Source organism: Ahaetulla prasina, chromosome 7 (assembly GCF_028640845.1).
Source record: "Ahaetulla prasina isolate Xishuangbanna chromosome 7, ASM2864084v1, whole genome shotgun sequence".
In the NCBI taxonomy this organism is placed as follows: Eukaryota; Metazoa; Chordata; class Lepidosauria; order Squamata; family Colubridae; genus Ahaetulla; species Ahaetulla prasina.
In genome coordinates, this window is record NC_080545.1 from 87,690,288 (window position 1) to 87,708,286 (window position 17,999).

Here is a 17,999-nt window from a genome sequence, read left to right on the forward strand (position 1 = left end):
GATTGGCGTCTCCCACTTTGCGTGATCGACTGGCACCAAAACCCCCTGATTTATGAGCTTGTCCAGCTCCTTATCGATTTTCGGTTTTAGGGCAAAAGGGACTCTCCTCGCCTTAAGCCTAATGGGGGCTACCTGGGGGTCTAAGTTGAAGGAAATAGGGGTCCCCTTGTACTTGCCCAGGCAGTCCTTGAAGACATCTTCGAACTCGTTAAAGAGAATGTCTTTCAAATTGCAGTCACTTCTGTAGATGCCAGTCACTCCCATGCCCAGGGCACGAAACCAGTCTAGTCCCAACAGACTGGGCAGAGTTCCTTCGACGATCGTGATGGGCAGGGTCTTTTGTGAGGGCCGTACTCGACTCGGACGGAGGTGGTCCTCGAACAGGGATGCGATTCCCTGGTAGTCGTGCACTCGTAGCCGCTGTGCTTGCAGATGGCGCCGCGACGGACGGCAGCGACTTCGCCAGGGTGTCCCAGGACATGATGGTGATCGCTGATCCGTGTCTACTTCAAGCCTGCACCGTACTCCCTCGATCTTGGGCTTTGTGAAAATCTTCTTTCCACTTTGGTTGAGGCGGCCTATAATGACAGTCGTTTGGTTAGACTTGCGCCTTTCTTGTTTGAACCAATCGCGGGCCGCCTTTCCGGTTCCGCTTTGATTCGCGGATTTGAATTTTCGGCGGGAAGGTTCGGGCGCTCTCCAAACCTGAGCTAAGTGTGCTTTCTTCCCACACCGCCGGCATGTTGCGTCTTTAAACCTGCAGCGTTGGCGCTGATGCTGCCCTCCGCAGCTTCCGCACTCGTCACGGTCCTCAGTGTCGCGTTTCTCGGTCCGGCAGACCCTTCCTCATCCTCGCCTCACCTTCGGATTCGGACTGAATCTCCTCCTGGTGTACTGGCGTTGGCTTTGCGCTCGTCTTGGATTGAAGAGGCTTTTGCAGAGTCTCTGCTGCTTTAGTAGACATTTCGTGTGCTCTGGCCTCGTCCAGAGCGGTGGCTAGTGTCAGGTTGCTCCTGGCTAGCAGTCGTCGCCGTAGGCGGGTGTCCTTGGCCCCTCCGATGAGTTGCTCGGGTAGCACTTCGTCTAAGTCTCGGTATCCGCAGTCCTTGGACGCTCTTCTTAAAGCGGCCATGTAGTCACCGATGGACTCGCCCTCCATCTGTCTACGTTCTCCGAATTCAAACCGCTGCACGTATTTGGACGGCGTCGGTGCGAAATGGTTCTTCAGCAAAGTCTGCAGAGTCGGCCACGATACCGATTGTATCGGCGTTGGCTCTGCCAGGGCTTCCGCAATCTCGATTACCTCCGGCCCGCAATGGCTTAGGAAGTAAGCCCGCTTGCGGTTATCAGGGATCCCCTGTAGTTCGTTGGCTTCTAGAAAGCTTTCGAAACGGGTCATATATGTTCCCCATTTCTCCTTGCCCGGGTTGTACGGTGCGGGTGGCGTGTTTGCCATTTCCGCGTTTCTGCCCTGAGTTTGCTGGGTTCGGGACTAGCGTGCTTCAGCTCGGTTCTGGTTCTCCTTAGCCTCGAGATCCCACCTTCGTCGCCAATGTTAGGTTCGGGAAGTAACGAGGCTGGAGACCAGGGTAGTGACAACAGCTCTTTAATATAGGGTGAACCCAGCAACAGGCTGGGGCAAAAACCTCTCCTTTTATACAGTTCTGCTGGAGGCTTCGTCCAATCAGCAACGTGCTGATTTCCCGCTCAAATATTTAAAGGCACAACTGTTAATACATAACAATCAGCATCGCTCATCTCTTTAAATTTCAACAAGACATATTGTTAATCTTATAAAGAAGGTAAAGAAACAAGCAAATATTTCCATTATTTCAAAAAATCAGTTATGTATATATTCCCCTCTCATTGATATTTCAGTTTTAATCTTAAAAATCCTTATTTTCTTTGCTTATCTTATATTTCTATCTATTCTCCTTTTTCCCTAATCCTGTGGGGGGAAGGGGTGTGGCACACACCCCCATACCCTGTTTTGGGCCTAGGAGGCCTCCCTGCAGCTCCTGGGAGTGAAACGGGCCACGGGGGGGGGGGGCACGCTGCTCCCCCCCACGCCCTGTTTTTGGCCTAGGAAGCCTCCCTGCACTTACCTCGGAGCCAAAATGTGGTGCATGGGGATGCCTGGAAGGGACCAGGTGGCACAGGGTGGGGCTAGCCAGCAATTTAACTACCGGTTTGTCCAAACCAGCCTGAACTGGCTGAATCCCACCACCGGCTTCACCTATTATATATAGAAGGTGCTCTTGGAATCCAAAATGGATCCGGAGTACTTTCTCAGGTCTGTTTTAAATATAAAGAGGTTTTTGTTTTGTTTTGTTTTTTACTTGTGGATTGATTTGATTTATATAACTGCTTAGTGCTGAATGCAGACAGAGGATTAAAAACACATAACAATAAAATAAAATAAGAGGTATGAAAATAACGAACAGCTCCATTGAGACTGCACAAAAAATTTAAAATACTTTAACGTTCAAGTGGATTCGCAAATCGCCTGAGCTCAGGGCCTGCTAGATTATAAGTATTATAAAGAAATTATAAAGATTATAAAACCTAGAAAGATTGTAGTGCTGATTAATAGGCCGGCGGAAAATGGATTAATCTGAAGGAAGAGCTTTTCCTGCGGAAGACCATGCAATTCCCTTTGTAAAGGAGAACAGGTGAAATAATTGGCGATCACCTTGACTAGCAAAGTAAAGCAAGATGTTTACTTCACTTTACTCAGAAACAAGGGAGCCATGTTGCTTTATGAAGCACCTTCAGGTAGTGGGGACTTCTCTCAAGCCTTCATCAAACCCAAGCACTCTCTCAACGATCTGCCCCACTGATTAATAAACATTAAACTGGGCTATTGTCGGATTTGGATGGATATCCCTGAGGAGGTTTTGTCTTCTGGCAAACCAGCACTTTCGTAATTTGCAATCCAACAGAGCTTTTATGTTGCAGAAGTTATAATTTGCTAGCAGGGTTCTTGATACCTCATTGTAAACTGAGGTAAGATGCTCTTCTTTCCGCTATTCACCCAACTCGTAATTCCCTGACAATTTAAAAAAAAAATGTACATGGGCTACAAAACTGAAGATTAACTGTCCAGGAACCGTTCTAAAGCTTATTTGAAGATTAAATAAAGGCCAAATGACATATACTTGGTAATTCAGTTTTGTTATGGATCCGTTCTCTCATCCCTTATTACAGCAAGAGCAATAGATGGTTTCGGCATACCATATAGCAAAAAAAATCTCGTTTACCTCTTAGAAAAGTTGAAACAATTTTGTTCTCCTGGTGAAGCTAAAATTAGAGATTTACATCCCTGTGATAAGCAATCAAAAGTTGCATTATGACGATGGGTCTCACAGTTAGACCGATGTTTAGACTGAATTTGGCATTTTAATCCACCTATCGAGTCTTTCCCAAGGATCTGGGATAGGCTGATCCGGTAGCCCTACAGCTACGGCCATAATTGCTCAGCCAACAGTCGTTAAGTTCTAGAGCCCATTTTCACTTGATGTCCAGGAACTCTAACATCTAATGCTGTTCTTGTTGACCTGGGCAACAACTGATCTAGTATGGGTTTCTGTAAATTATGTCTCCCCATTTTGTTTAAGGGAGAGACACAATGTCAGGGTTCCAAAAAACACCCCCAAACGAAATAAAACTCCAAGACAATAGATTCCTCAAAGTTCCACTTTATTAGAGATGTCATGTTGGCATATCTGGGAAAACCCGAATCTGAAAGCTTCCAAATTTTACCCACCCAGCTGAAAGTTCCCAACCCTGCTCCACACCCACAAGTTCATCACATGGTCCAATCCATTCTTCAGTCTCAACTGGAGACAATCCCCAGTCACTCCCATCCAGGTACAGGCAAATGTCCTTGACTCTCAGAGCAAGGAATGTTGTTATGGCTATTCCTTCACCACTCCAACAACAACCCCCCCAAAAAAACAAAACCTCTCCCAATTTCCCAGGCTAAAATATGTGTCAGTCAGGAAGTTAAAAGAAAAAAAAATGGCTTCCAAAACTGACAGGCTTCCCCCACTCAGGAAAGGAATGCATCCTGGAACGAGAGAAGTCAGGGGTTAATACCATTCACATATTAACCACTTCTCCCTCCCCCAGGCAGACCCTTAGGCTTATCAGGGAATTTCTCATGAAATTGCTTAACTAAGGCATCTGCATGAATATCCCAACTTTTCACCCAAGGAAAAGTTCAGAGAACAGATATCGCTTCCAATGCACTAAATATTGCAATCTTCCCCTCTGCAACCTGGAATCTAAAATCCTCTTCACTTCATAATGAGTATCACCCTGCACCACAATTGGTTTTGGAAGTGCAGCTGGATGAGGTCTCAATTTAGAACCCACAGCAGGTTTCAACAGCCCCCCTGATGAGACCTGTTCAGTATTGTTGAACCTCTGGCATAATGTTCGGTGAAAGCAACCAGAACAACTCATGAAGAGTCTCAAACAGGAGTTTTACTTCTAGTCAACTGTATTACAAGAATCTCGCCAGCCTGACTGCATTCCCTTGGGAACATGAAGATAAGACTTCAAGGATTCTGACAGAAGAAAACTTAGAACTCCGCCGACTCCGACATGACCTGTGTTTAACACACAGAATCATCTATTGCAATGTCCTTTCTGTTGAAGACTACTTCAGCTTCAATCACAATAATACAAGAGCAAACAATAGATTCAAACTTAATGTTAACCGCTTCAGTCTTGATTGCAGAAAATATGATTTTTGTAACAGAGTTGTTAACACTTGGAACACGCTACCTGACTCTGTGGTCTCTTCTCAAACTCCCAAAAGCTTTAACCAAAAACTGTGTACCACTGATCTCACCCCATTCCTAAGAGGACTATAAGGGGCATGCATAAGTGCACAAAAGTGCCTACCGTTCCTGTCCTATTGTTTTCTTTCATTATATAATGTTGTGACAAAAATAAATAAATAAATAAAAAAGAAGTTAAGCCTTTGCTGCCTTCTGCAGTGCAGATTCTAAACTCAGGCTCTCTTTAACATCTCTGTCCAGTCTAGTTGGAGATATATTCACACATAGATCCCCTTTTTCCTCAGAACACATGTCCCACAACTATGTGCCTCATTGGGGGTTAATATTATTATTTACTTTATTCATTAAACATGAAACTCAGTCAACTGAAGATTCAAAAATGCATCACAAATACCATTGACTGGTGCTAATGGTTGATACGGGTTGCAGCCAGTGTCCTAGGTATCAACCAAGTACCTTCTTAAGATGTACGATGTTCCAAGTAGCACAGTTTTTTTGCAGTTCTGCTGGTGTTATTGCAAGAAGCTGCAATTTGTTGATACATCTTATAAAATTTTTGGACATGGTACCAAGTGCCCCGGTAACAATGGGTATCACTGTTACATGTTTCATCCTTAGCCATGTAGTTTTGATGGCAAGGTCGCGATACTTCATGATTTTTTCCAGTTCTTTTTCTTTGACTCTGGAATCTCCTGGTACTGCGATGTCAATAAATTGTACGTTTCAGTTTTTGACAACTGTGATATCTGACATGTTGTGTTCCAAATGACGATCCATCTGTATTCGAAAGTCCCACAAGTTCTTCACCTTCTCGTTTTCTATAATTTTTTCCACTTTATGTTCCCATGACTTTTTGGATACAGGTAAGTCGTATTTTTTACATAAGGACCAGTGGATTAATTTAGCAACTCGGTTGTGTCTAGCTTTGTAATCTGTTTGTGTGATTTTGCTGCATTCACATAATAAATGTGAAACAGTTTCGACTTTGTTATTGCGAAGTCGGCAGTTTGGATTGTCGGTGGATTTTTGTATCTTTGCTTTCATGGCATTAGTTTGTAGTGCTTGTTCTTGAGCAGCAAGTATTAAACCTTCCATTTCTTTTTTGATGGTTCCCATCAAGATGGGATGCCCATGTCAAGTTGTTATCATATTTTCCTTCAATGTTTTTTAGGTGCTGTCCACGCAAAACTTTGGTTTTCCATCTATTTAATCTGTCACCCAGCTGTTTTTCCTTATATTCTGCCTTTGTTTCTGTTGTTTTTATAACAGCCTGCAGCAATTTTTCTGTACTTTGGTTCACATAATCATTCAAACTTCATTTTTCTTCTTCTACAGTTTGATGAATTTACAATAATCTTCTGCCCCCCATTATTTCTTCTTCTTCTTCTTCTTCTTCTTCTTCTTCTTCTTCTTCTTCTTCTTCTTCTTCTTCTTCTTCTTCTTCTTCTTCTTCTTCTTCTTCTTCTTCTTCTTCTTCTTCTTCTTCTTCTTCTCCTTCTCCTTCTCCTTCTCCTTCTCCTTCTCCTTCTCCTTCTTCTTCTTCTTATTATTATCATGATGATTATGATGATGGTGGTGATGATTTGTCATACAGTCAATCAGATGTTTAGATAGAAGTTGATTGAACTAACGGATTGAACGGATAGGATTTGGCATTTTATCCACTGCCCAAGTGATTTCTAAGAAGCTATTCTAAGAAGTCCATTAATCCAGACTAGCCAAAATCCCATCTGTTTTAGTGAGATTTAGCCTTGCATGCTCTCCATGAATTCTAGAGACAACTTGTTTAATAAAAACGATAAAATAAGAATAAAAATACATTGAAAAATACACTGATTTCATAACATTATGATGCAGTTCACTGAGTACTTGGATGAGTCTAAAGAGACAAGCGTATAGTAACAGTCAGGAAATCATTAAAAAACAGCTTTTTTCAAGAAAATATTACTTTGGTTTACATATTGTAAACAGGCAGCAATGTCTGCAGGATGGATTAAGGAAGGGCAGAATGATGAAAAATATGTCACTCAGTGCAATGCCAACTCCACTTCTTTTATATGTGTCACATACATTTCCCCAAAGAGCAGCTTGCAATACAACAAAGTGGAAATTGTGGCATAATGACATGGCACTTCCTTGGTTGTTGTTGGCAAAATGCAAAACTTCTATGGATGCCTATGCCAGCAAGGGCACTTCAAATTCAGATACCCATATAGCCTTATTTAGTGGAAACCTCCATGGTTCCTATCACACCAATACCTATTAAGAACCTAAGAAGAACCTGAGGTTCAAATAGTTTCCATCAGAGAAGCTGACCAGATGCCTAATGTGGCATCTTGGCGTCCTAGTGAACAATCATTTAAATATGAGCCAGCACTTGTTGTGACCCAGACTCAAGTAGGTAGTAATAAACTTAGTCCGTGGAAAAGCAAACTTTATTCGAACAGCTGGGAATTACTTTGTTCCCAGCGTCGTTCAATTCAAAGTAAAACAAATGCCTCCCAACACAAATTCCTCAGTTATCTAAAAAACCTTAGTCCAATTAGGCAAACTGCCAAAGGCCCTTCCTGGCAAATGTCCAGAAGCCACAAAAACAAAGACGTACATGAAGCAGAGGACGCAGCTACAATGTTGTTTTCCGGCAAACCTGAAACCTGGTCTGTTTTAAGCCTTATGGGAGCGGCCAATCATCTCTTGGCCCTACTCCCGAGTTGTCCTCTCTGCTTGAGCTGCTCTTGCCTTCTGGCAGCTCTTCTAATGCATGCATTAGGAACAGACTCCTCCTGTTCCTCTGCCTCACTACTATCAGTCTCTGGAGACTCTGGAGTCCGCACCTCACTTCCCGATGGCCCTGGCCTCACCTCAGCCTCATCGCTGTCTGACTCTGTTGCCAGTTCTGTAGGCTGCTGATGGAGCACAACAGCACTGTGCCGCATTAGCCAAAAAAAGCCAACACAATCTAGGTGGCATTAACAGAAGGATAAAATCAAGATCACATGATGTATTAGTACGGCTTTATAAAACCTTAGTAAGACCACAGTTAGAATAGTGCATCCAGCTTTGGTCACCATATTATAAAAAAGATGTAGAGACTCTGAAAAGAGTTCAGAAAAGAGCAAAGAAGATGCTTTAGGGGGCTGGAAGCTAAAACATATGAAGAACAGTTGCAGGAATTGGGTTTGTCTAGTTTAGTGAAAAGAAGGATTAGGGGTGGCATGATAGCTGTGTTCCAATATTTGAGAGGCTGCCACAAAGAAGAGGGCATCAAGCTATTTTCCAAAGCACCAGAAGACAAGATAAAAAAGAATGGATGGAAAATAATCAAGGAAAAAAACCAACCTAGAACTAAGGAGAAATCTCCTAACAGCAAGAACAAATAACCAGTGGAATTACTTTCCTACAGAAGTTGTGGGTGCTTCATCACTGGAGGCTTTTAAGAAGAGACTGAACAGTCACTTGTCTGGAATGGTCTAAGACAGGGGTCTGCAAACTTGGCTCTTTTAAGACTTGTGGTCCACAAGTCTTAAAGTTGTCAAGGTTGGAGACCCCTGGTCTAAGGTCTCCTGCTTGTGCAGGACATTGAACCAGAAGACCTCCAAAGTCCCTTCCAACTCTATTGTTCTGTTCTGTTCTGTTCTGTTCTGTTCTGTTCTGTTCTGTTCTGTTCTGTTCTGTTCTTTTCTTTTCTGTCCTGTCCTGTCCTGTCCTGCCCTACAAGCAACCTAGAAAGATGAGGACAATACCCTTTTTAAGCTATTGTTTCTCGGAAACTGATTTTCAGGGGCAAAAGCTCCCAGTGACCTTGTCTTCATAGCAATCATGATTTTGATCCCTCAGTGTCTTTTTGTCTCATTTTATAAGGCAAATGTAGTGCTATGCAGAAAATCCCCATGCCAGTGGTAGGTTTCAAATTTTTTTACTACCGGTTCTGTGGGTGTGGCTTGGTGGGCATGGCATGGCTTAGTGGGTGTGGCTTAGTGGGCATGGCAGGGGAAGGATATTGTAAAATCTCCATTTCCTCCCGATCAGCTGGTGGTGGGGCCAGTGGACTTGGGAGGGGCTGGTGGACTTGGGAGGCAGAGAATAGATGGTGGTGGGGCCAGTCAGAATTTTTACTACCGGTTCTCTGAACTATTCAAAATTTCTGCTACTGGTTCTCCAGAAGTGGTCGGAACCTGCTGAAACCCACCTCTGCCCCATGAATATTTTTATATCAGTCCTCATTCCATTTGATGAGAAAAGAAGGTGCTTTTGACAAAGGAAAGATCCAGTGATATTTCAAGTGGTAAGATGTGGAATTCTTGTACTTATTTCATTAGTTGAAAGATAAAGGGAGGATATATTCAAATTGAGAAGCCTGGAGAAATATGTATAATGGAAAACAACATAGCCCGAATCCCGCAGCCACAACCAACACGGCAAGTGCAAACTGACTACAGTATTCTCGGTTGCTACAAGAATAAAGTAAACTGAAAACAAACAAACAAACAAAACCACCGGAAAAATTTTTTGAAAGAAATTCTCAGGCACCCTGAGAATAAAACAGAAGGGAGGAAATTGTTCAAGGCTACCAGACCATCTTATTTGTCTCTTGAGAAACCTGTATGTGGGTCAAGAAGCTGGACACGGAACCACTGATTGGTTCAAAATTGTGAAAGGAGTCCGGCAAGGCTGTATACTGTCACCCTGTCTATTTAACTTATATGCAGAGAACATCATGAGAAAGGCGGGGCTAGATGAATCAAAAGTTGGAATTAAGATTGCCGGGAGAAATATCAACAACCTCAGATATGCAGATGATACCACTCTAATGGCAGAAAGCGAAGAGGAACTAAAAAGCCTCTTGATGCAGGTGAAGGAGGAGAGTGCAAAAGTTAGCTTGAAACTCAATATTAAGAAAACTAAGATCATGGCATCTGGCCCTCTCAATTCCTGGCAAATAGATGGGGAAGAAATGGAGGTAGTGACAGATTTTATTTTCCTGGGCTCCAAGATCACTGCAGATGGGGACTACAGCCAAGAAATTAAAAGACACTTGTTCCTGGGGAGGAAAGCTATGGCAAATCTAGACAGCATACTAAAAAGTAGAGACATCACCCTGCCAACAAAAGTGCATATAGAAAAGGTTATGGTTTTCCCAGTTGCAATGTATGGCTGTGAAAGTTGGACCATAAGAAAGGCTGAGCGCCAAAGAATTGAGGCCTTTGAACTCTGGTGCTGGAGAAGACTTCTGCGAGTCCCTTGGACTGCAATGCGATCAAACCGGTCAGTCCTAGAGGAGATCAACCCTGACTGCTCTTTAGAAGGCCAGATCCTGAAGATGAAACTCAAATATTTTAGCCACCTAATGAGAAGGAAGGACTCACTGGAGAAAAGCCTAATGCTGGGAACGATTGAGGGCAAAAGAAAAAGGGGACGACAGAGAATGAGGTGGCTGGATGGAGTCACTGAAGCAGTAGGCATGAGCTTAAATGGACTCCAGAGGATGGTAGAGGATAGAAAGGCTTGGAGGAACGTTGTCCATGGGGTCGTGATGGGTCGGACCCAACTAACAACAACAACCTGAGCATCTAGTCTTGAAATAAATGTAGATCAGGATGTTGGAATGAAATGGATGGAGATATCAAAAGAATAACAAATCCCATATTTTAAAAGCACGTTCAAAGACAGCGAAGCGCGATTTGTTCTAGAAGCAGCATCTGAAGAATAAGTGACAATTGTACACAAAATCTATATCAGTGATGTATTTAATTACAGACTTGATTGAAATTGACAGCTTTAGTAACCTGTGTGTGCCCTTGCTGTGATTGATGGATGCTTCAAATCTGGTTACTTTTCAACCAAATCCCATATTGTACAGTAATACCATCTTGTCAGATTGGAAGCAACATTTTCATATGCCGAGCGAAGCATGGAGGAATTAAAATCAGGTGGAGATGGATTACCGTATATACTCGAGTATAAGCCGACCCGAATATAAGCCGAGGTACCTAATTTTACCACAAAAAACTGGGAAAAACTATTGACTCGAGTATAAGCCTAGGGTGGGAAATGAGGCAGCTACTGGTCAATGTAAAAAATAAAGATAGAGCCAAGACCCGTGGACCGGCAAGCTATCTTTTCCAAAGGCGAAAAGAGGGCGAGTGAGAGGAGGGCGAGTGTATCAAGCCAAGGCGAGAGGAGGCGAGAGTGACAACGCCTCCGCCCCTCCGGCGAGAGGAGGACGAGTGAGAGGAGGCGAGTGTATCAAACGCCAAGGCGAGAAGAAAGTAAATAAAGAACTGAGGCGTGCAATTTTGAGGATACGCTGGGCTTGGGGGTAGCAGGAGGAAGAGAATCGTTCAAAAGCCACTCATGAGGCGGAGTTTGCGGGAGTATCTGGATTCCCCTTCTGACATCGCCTCAGCGAGCCCTCCTAGTGCTGCTTGACGCGTTTCAGCCTCCAAAGCGGCTGTCAGTCTAAATCCACTTCGCTCGAAGCCCCTCGTTTCTTCCTTTCCCACTACACACCTGAGGTCCCCGAGGCGACTCGCGTTATCCGAGGCGGCGGGGCCCGCCGGCCTCACCTGCCGCTAATCCCCCTCCCCAGCAAATCCAAGAGTAGCTGAGAAAAGCGGGCTGGCTTCACCTCCTCCCGACCTGCATAGCGTGCCGGGCTCCGCACTCGCCTTTACCTTGAAGCGCTGCAGAGCCTCGATCTCGTCCACCACCTCCATAGCTGGGCCATGCACCAGCGGTCGGGCTAGTCGCCGAGCCGCACAGGGCATCCCGGCCAGGCGCCTCGGCGCGCAACACCGGCGGCGCGCCCGGAGCCCTTTTCGCCCTGGGACTTCGCACTAGGCTCCACCGGACTCTGGCCCCGAGCTGGGGCATGCCTCCGTCGCCTGAGCAGAAGCCACACACTTTCCACCGGGGCGATTGGCTCCCGGGCTCCCCCAGCCGGCACTTCACGGCGGCCTCCCCCCACCCACCCACCCCCACTGCCGCTTCGCACTCAATTTCGGCTTTTCGGAGAGGAGGGCGAGGGTGACAACGCCTCCGCCTCCAAGGGCAAGAGGAGGGCAGTGAGAGGGGCGAAAATGTCGACGCCCCTCCGCCCCTCCGACCACCGCCATCAGCGGCGGAAGAAAACGCGGAGGCCAGCCGCCGCCCAAAACGAGCCGGCCGAGCTGGCAAAGCATGCCGGCAGCATTTGGGCTCGTCCTGCCGGCACTTCACGGCCTCCCCACCCACCCACCCCCACTGCCGCCGCACTCAATTTCGGCTTTCGGAGAGGAGGCGGGGTGACAACGCCCCCTCCGCCCCCTCCGAGGGCAAGAGGAGGACGAGTGAGAGGGGGGCGAAAATGTCGAACGCCCCCTCCGCCCCCCGCCCCCTCCGCCGACCACCGCCGCCGCCGCCATCAAAAAGCGGTGGAAGAAAACGCCGGAGGCCAGCCGCCGCCCCAAAACGAGCCGGCCGAGCTGGCAAAGCATGCCGGCAGCATTTGGGCTCATCCTGCCAGCCCAGCTGTTCCCGAGGGCAAAAAACCCTACAACTACAACTAACTCTGCAAGGGTAGACTCGAGTATAAGCCGAGGGGGCCGCTTTTCAGCACAAAAAACGTGCTGAAAAACTCGGCTTATACTCGAGTATATACGGTATGTTTAAATATTTATGCAATGGTAACAAATGTCATCGTTGGTATGGTATTCCAAATGTAGGAGAAACCATGTTCGGTGTTGAGCAGTCTGGCCATGATCCACTTGAAACAGATGTTTATTTCCTAACCGGATAAAACTTAGAACCCATACAACTTTCCCCAGCATTGTGCTAAGCCAGGGATGTCAAACTCGCATCCTCACGTTGTTGTTATGTGATGTATCGCAACCTTTCCCCAAGGGTTAAATCTAAATATCTTTCCTTCTGGTTCTGTGGCCGTGGCTTGGTGGGCGTGGCTTGGTGGTGGTGGGGTCATGTGACTGTGTGGGCGTGGCTATGTGACTGGGGGATCAAAAGACAGAAACTCACTAACAATTCCGGCTGGAGCAGGGTTGGACTAGATGACCTTCCAGCCCTGGATTATCCTCTGAAGCTGCATCTAGTGCCAGGTTTGTAGTCCTTCCTTCCTCTCCTTTTTCCTCCCTCCTTCCCTATTCCTTCCTTCCTTCCTTCCTTCCTTCTCTCTCTCTCTCTCTCTCTCTCTCTCTCTCTCTCTCTCTCTCTCTCTCTCTCTCTCTCAAACAACCCCCCCCCCCAGTTTTTACCTACACCCTCCAATTTTGCCTAGCAGGCTTTAGCTTTTTTACCTTTTAAAAAATGCTTTTAAAAGTAAAAAAAAAAGCCTCTGATGATTAGGCACCTCAGCTGGGATTGTCAGAGCCTTGTTTTATCCCTTTAAAAGCATTTTTTTTACAACCTCTTCAGCCGAAGAGGTTGTTAAAAACATGCTTTTAAAAGTAAAAAAAAAAAAAAGTTCTGACGATCGCGTGGGTCAGCTGTGGGGGGTGGGGAAGGGATTTTTGCTATCGGTTCTCCGAACCACCTGCCACCATTGCTACCGGATTGGCCGATCCGGTCCGAACCGGGAGCATTTCACCCCTGCTTTCCCCCCTTCGCTAAAATGTGGGTGGGCATGGCCAGCGTGTGATGCATCAGGCCCACGGGCCACGAGTTTGGCACCCCTGTACTAAGCTGTGTGCTTTAATCCATCATGAAACCAGTTTGGTATAGTAGTTAAGGCACCAGGCTAGAAGATATTAGAGATATCCAGCCACAGCATCGATAAACTTAAAGAAATAGTGCAAGTTCAGAAGATGTGGAAAGACCTGGCTCATAGAATCATCAAGAGTCAGACATGACTGAATGAATATCATCATCATCATCATCATCATCATCATCATCATCATCATCATCATGATGCACCAGACACGAAAAAAGAGAAAGGATCATCCATAGCTTTGAGAGAACTTTCTTGATTGTATTTTAGAAAAGAAGGAATGGGCTTCGGACTAGGTGGAATATCTAGCTAAAGGTAAAGATTGCACATGCGTGCTAGTCATTTCCGGCTCTAGGGGGTGGTGCTCATCTCCATTTATAAACGGAAGTGCCAGCGCTATCCGAAGACGTCTCCAAGGTCATGTGGCTGGCATGACGAAACGTCAAAGGCGCATGGAGAGCTGTTACCTTCCCATCAAAGTGGTCCCTATTTTTCTACTTGCATTTTTTACGTGCTTTTGAACTGCTAGGTTGGCAGAAGCTGGGACAAGTAATGGGAGCTCACTCCATTACGCAGAACTGGGGATTTGAACCGCTGAACTGGCGACCTTCTGATCGACAAAGCTCAGCATCTTAGCCACTGAGCCACCACATCCCTACCATTCACCAAATTGAGGAGGAACACATTTAGAAGGGCCATCCTTTTCAGTAAAAGTTATTTGTTTTTCATTACCATTTAATGAAATGTTATATTCAGACTATAGCAACAGAAAGCAATATATATATATAGCAATATATATATCTATATATATATAGATATGAACATAATGCATAATTTAAAATTTACCTTGAGAGCTATTGTTAAGATTTCTTTGCCAACCTTCTCTATTTTTATTTTCTTTAGCAAATTTTGGATAGATGGGAACAAGTCTATTGATGGGAATAGGATATAATGAAAGCTATTTGCAGGTCAATTAAATCCATTCATCAAAATATCAGCATGGACCTAAAATATTTATAGAAGCTTTTTTTTTTTTTTTGCAGGAGTAAGAAATCATTAATTGGTGATTAACAAAAGGATGCAATAAAGAAATCAGATATGTGTGGTAGGGTTTTTATTATGCATTTTGAACTAGTAGGATTGGAAAAGGAATTGGAGAATTTAGCTTTTATGTAGCTAAAAAAACATTTTTTGTGTCTAAAGGTAAAGGTTCCCCTCGCGCATATGTGCTAGTTGTTCCTGACTCTAGGGGGTGGTGCTCATCTCTGTTTCAAAGCCGAAGAGCCAGCGCTGTCCGAAGATGTGTCCGTGTTTATGTGGCCAGCATGACTCAACGCCAAAGGCGTACGGAACGCTGTTATCTTCCCACCAAAGGTGGTCCCTATTTTTCTACTTGCATTTTTTACATGCTTTCGAACTGCTAGGTTGGCAGAAGCTGGGACAAGTAATGGGCGCTCACCCCATTACGTGACACTAGGGATTCGAATTGCTGAACTGCCGACCTTTCAATCGACAAGCTCAGGCTCTTAGCCACTGAGCCCTTTTGTGTCCAAGCAGGACTAAACATTGGAGCAAGAATCCCAGGGAACTGGCTTGGATTATGGTGTTCTGAACCAAGGTCACAATTCTTACACATTCCCAGTCAAGTTTTACTCAAAAGTTGAAATACTAGATACTGTAAGTTACCTTATCAATAAGTCTGTGGAGATTCTCAGCCATCCAGGTCATAGTTGTCTCAAAGATGCTTTTTCCTCAAAAGGCAACTGGGCTGTTTTTTCCTTGAGGAAGAAGACAAAATAGTTCTGTTTCTCATCCAAGAAGTTTCATCAATTCTGATGGTGGGTGGGGTGGGTGGGTTAGAAAGATTGCATTTCTTTGCAGTCATCTGGTTGTTAATACACTCTCTGAGAGTTGTTGAGGCCACTTGGGGGTTTATCTGTGCCATCAGGGTTACCTGAATCAGAGAGCAATTGGTGTAGACAGGAGTCTATGGAGATTCTCAGTCATCCAAGTTATGGTTGTCCCAAAGGTGCTTTTTCAGGAAGTAACTGGACTTTTCTTGGTTTTTTTTCTTTGAAGACCTTTCACTTTTCATCCAAGAAGCTTCTTCAGTTCTGGCGGGATGGAGGGAAATGGAAGGATTTATATTCCTTACAGACAGCTGGCAATCTCTAAAAGGATGCAAACGATCAGCTGTCTGCAAGGAATATAAATCCTTCCATTCCCCACCATCCAGTCAGAGCTGAAGAAGCTTCTTGGATGAGAAGTGAAGCATCTTTAAAGAAAAAAAAACCAAGAAAAGTCCAGTTACCTCCTGAAAAAGCACCTTTGGGGCTGGAGAAATATGTGTCTTTTATTTTTATAAAAGTTTTTATTTTTCAATTTTTAAAATACATGTATTCCATCTTTCCCTAAGCAGTGTGCCATCTGTGTACAACTACCTGTGCAGAATCCTTCAACATTTACAACATCATTCACATTCACATTAATATTGCTTCTCTGAACTTGAAATTACAGTACATGAAACAGTTAAACATTATAAAACTCTTCATTTTCTTCTCAATACCTTCTAACAATAGTACAATAATAACATTAAACATAGTTATTCCTATCATACGTATACTAACCATTATCATCTTATTTATTTCTCTATCTTAATATATTTTCTGTTTTTCTTTAATCGTTTTCATTTCCAAATTCCTTTTTTATTCTCTGTTGGTAAAATACTTCCCATATCATATAGTATTAAGTTTGTTCTCTCTCCTTAATTGCTAGTGTTAATCTGTTCACAGTCCTTTCAGAAGTTCCAAGAACATACCACAACCTATTGCATCCTGATTCAGGTGACCCTAAGGGCACAGATAAACCCCCAAGTGGCTTCAACAGCTCTCAGAGAGAGTGCTAATGACCAGGTGACTGCAAAGAAATACAATCCTTTTTAGAATAGAATAGATAGAATAGAATTTTTTATTGGCCAAGTGTGATTGGACACACAAGGAATTTGTCTTGGTGCATATGCTCTCAGTGTACATAAAAGAAAAGATACGTTCATCAAGGTACAACATTTACAACACAATTGATGGTCAATATATCAATATAAATCATAAGGATTGCCAGCAACAAGTTATAGTCATACAGTCATAAGTGGAAAGAGATTGGTGATGGGAACTATGAGACGATTAATAGTGCAGATTCAGTAAATAGTCTGACAGTGTTGATGGAATTATTTGTTTAGCAGAGTGATGGCCTTCGGGGAAAAAACTGTTCTTGTGTCTAGTTGTTCTGGTGTGCAGTGCTCTATAGCGTTGTTTTGAGGGTAGGAGTTGAAACAGTTTATGTCCAGGATGCGAGGGATCTGCAAATATTTTCACGGCCCTCTTCTTGATTCGTGCAGTAAACAGGTCCTCAATGGAAGGCATGTTGGTAGCAATTATTTTTTCTGCAGTTCTAATTATCCTCTGAAGTCTGTGTCTTTCTTGTTGGGTTGCTGTCGTGTCCCACTCCTCCGCTGACGGCCGGGTTGCAGTGAGAGCGGACAAGACACAACAGTTGCAGAACTGAACCAGACAGTTATAGAGGTGCAAATGACAGACTCAATAATTCCTCTGTAGAACTGAATCAGCAGCTCCTTGGGCAGTTTGAGCTTACTGAGTTGGCGCAGAAAGAACATTCTTTGTTGTCCTTTTTTGATGATGTTTTTGATGTTAGCTGTCCATTTTAGATCTTGCGATATGATAGAACCTAGAGATTTGAAGGTTTCTACTTTCACCCACCCCCTACACCTCCACCAACCTGTCAGTACCTATCCTTCCATCTCCACCACCATCCAGTCTCCACTGTCTGTATCTATCCTCCCAACCCCTCCTGCCATCAGAACTGATGAAGCTTCCTGGATGAGAAGCAAAACGTTATCTTTCTTCTTTTTCCTCAAGGAAAAAAAAAACTTGTCCAGTTGCCTTTTGAGGAAAAAAGCACCTCTGAGATTTACCAATAACTGTTCTTCTTGATCACAGTAACACAAAATGTTATCTTTTGTTGTGACCTAGGCCCAAGTAGTTATTACCAGACACAATCAATCCTAAACAAACATAGTTTTTTAGAACAGCTGAGAATTACTTCATTCTCAGTTTAGTCCAAATTAAGTCCAAAACAAAGTCCTTTGGAAAAAGTCCTTTGGCCTTATAACAAACCTTTGTCTTCTTTGACACCCTGCCAAAGGCTTTTCTTGGCAAAGCCCCGAAAAGTTCAGAAACAAGAGACGCTGACTAGAAACAAATGTAGCACAACATTGCTTTTTTACAAAGACAAAACGGCCCAAGAGCCGTTGCTGCTTTTTTAAGCCTTGTGGGAGGGGCCAATCATCTCCCGGCCTTACTCCCGAGTCGTCCTTTTTGCTTTAGCTGCTCTTGCCTTCTGGCAGCTCTTCGCATGCGTGCACAAGGAACAGGCTCCTCCTGTTCCTCTGCCTCTCTGCTGTCCGCCTCTGGAGGCTC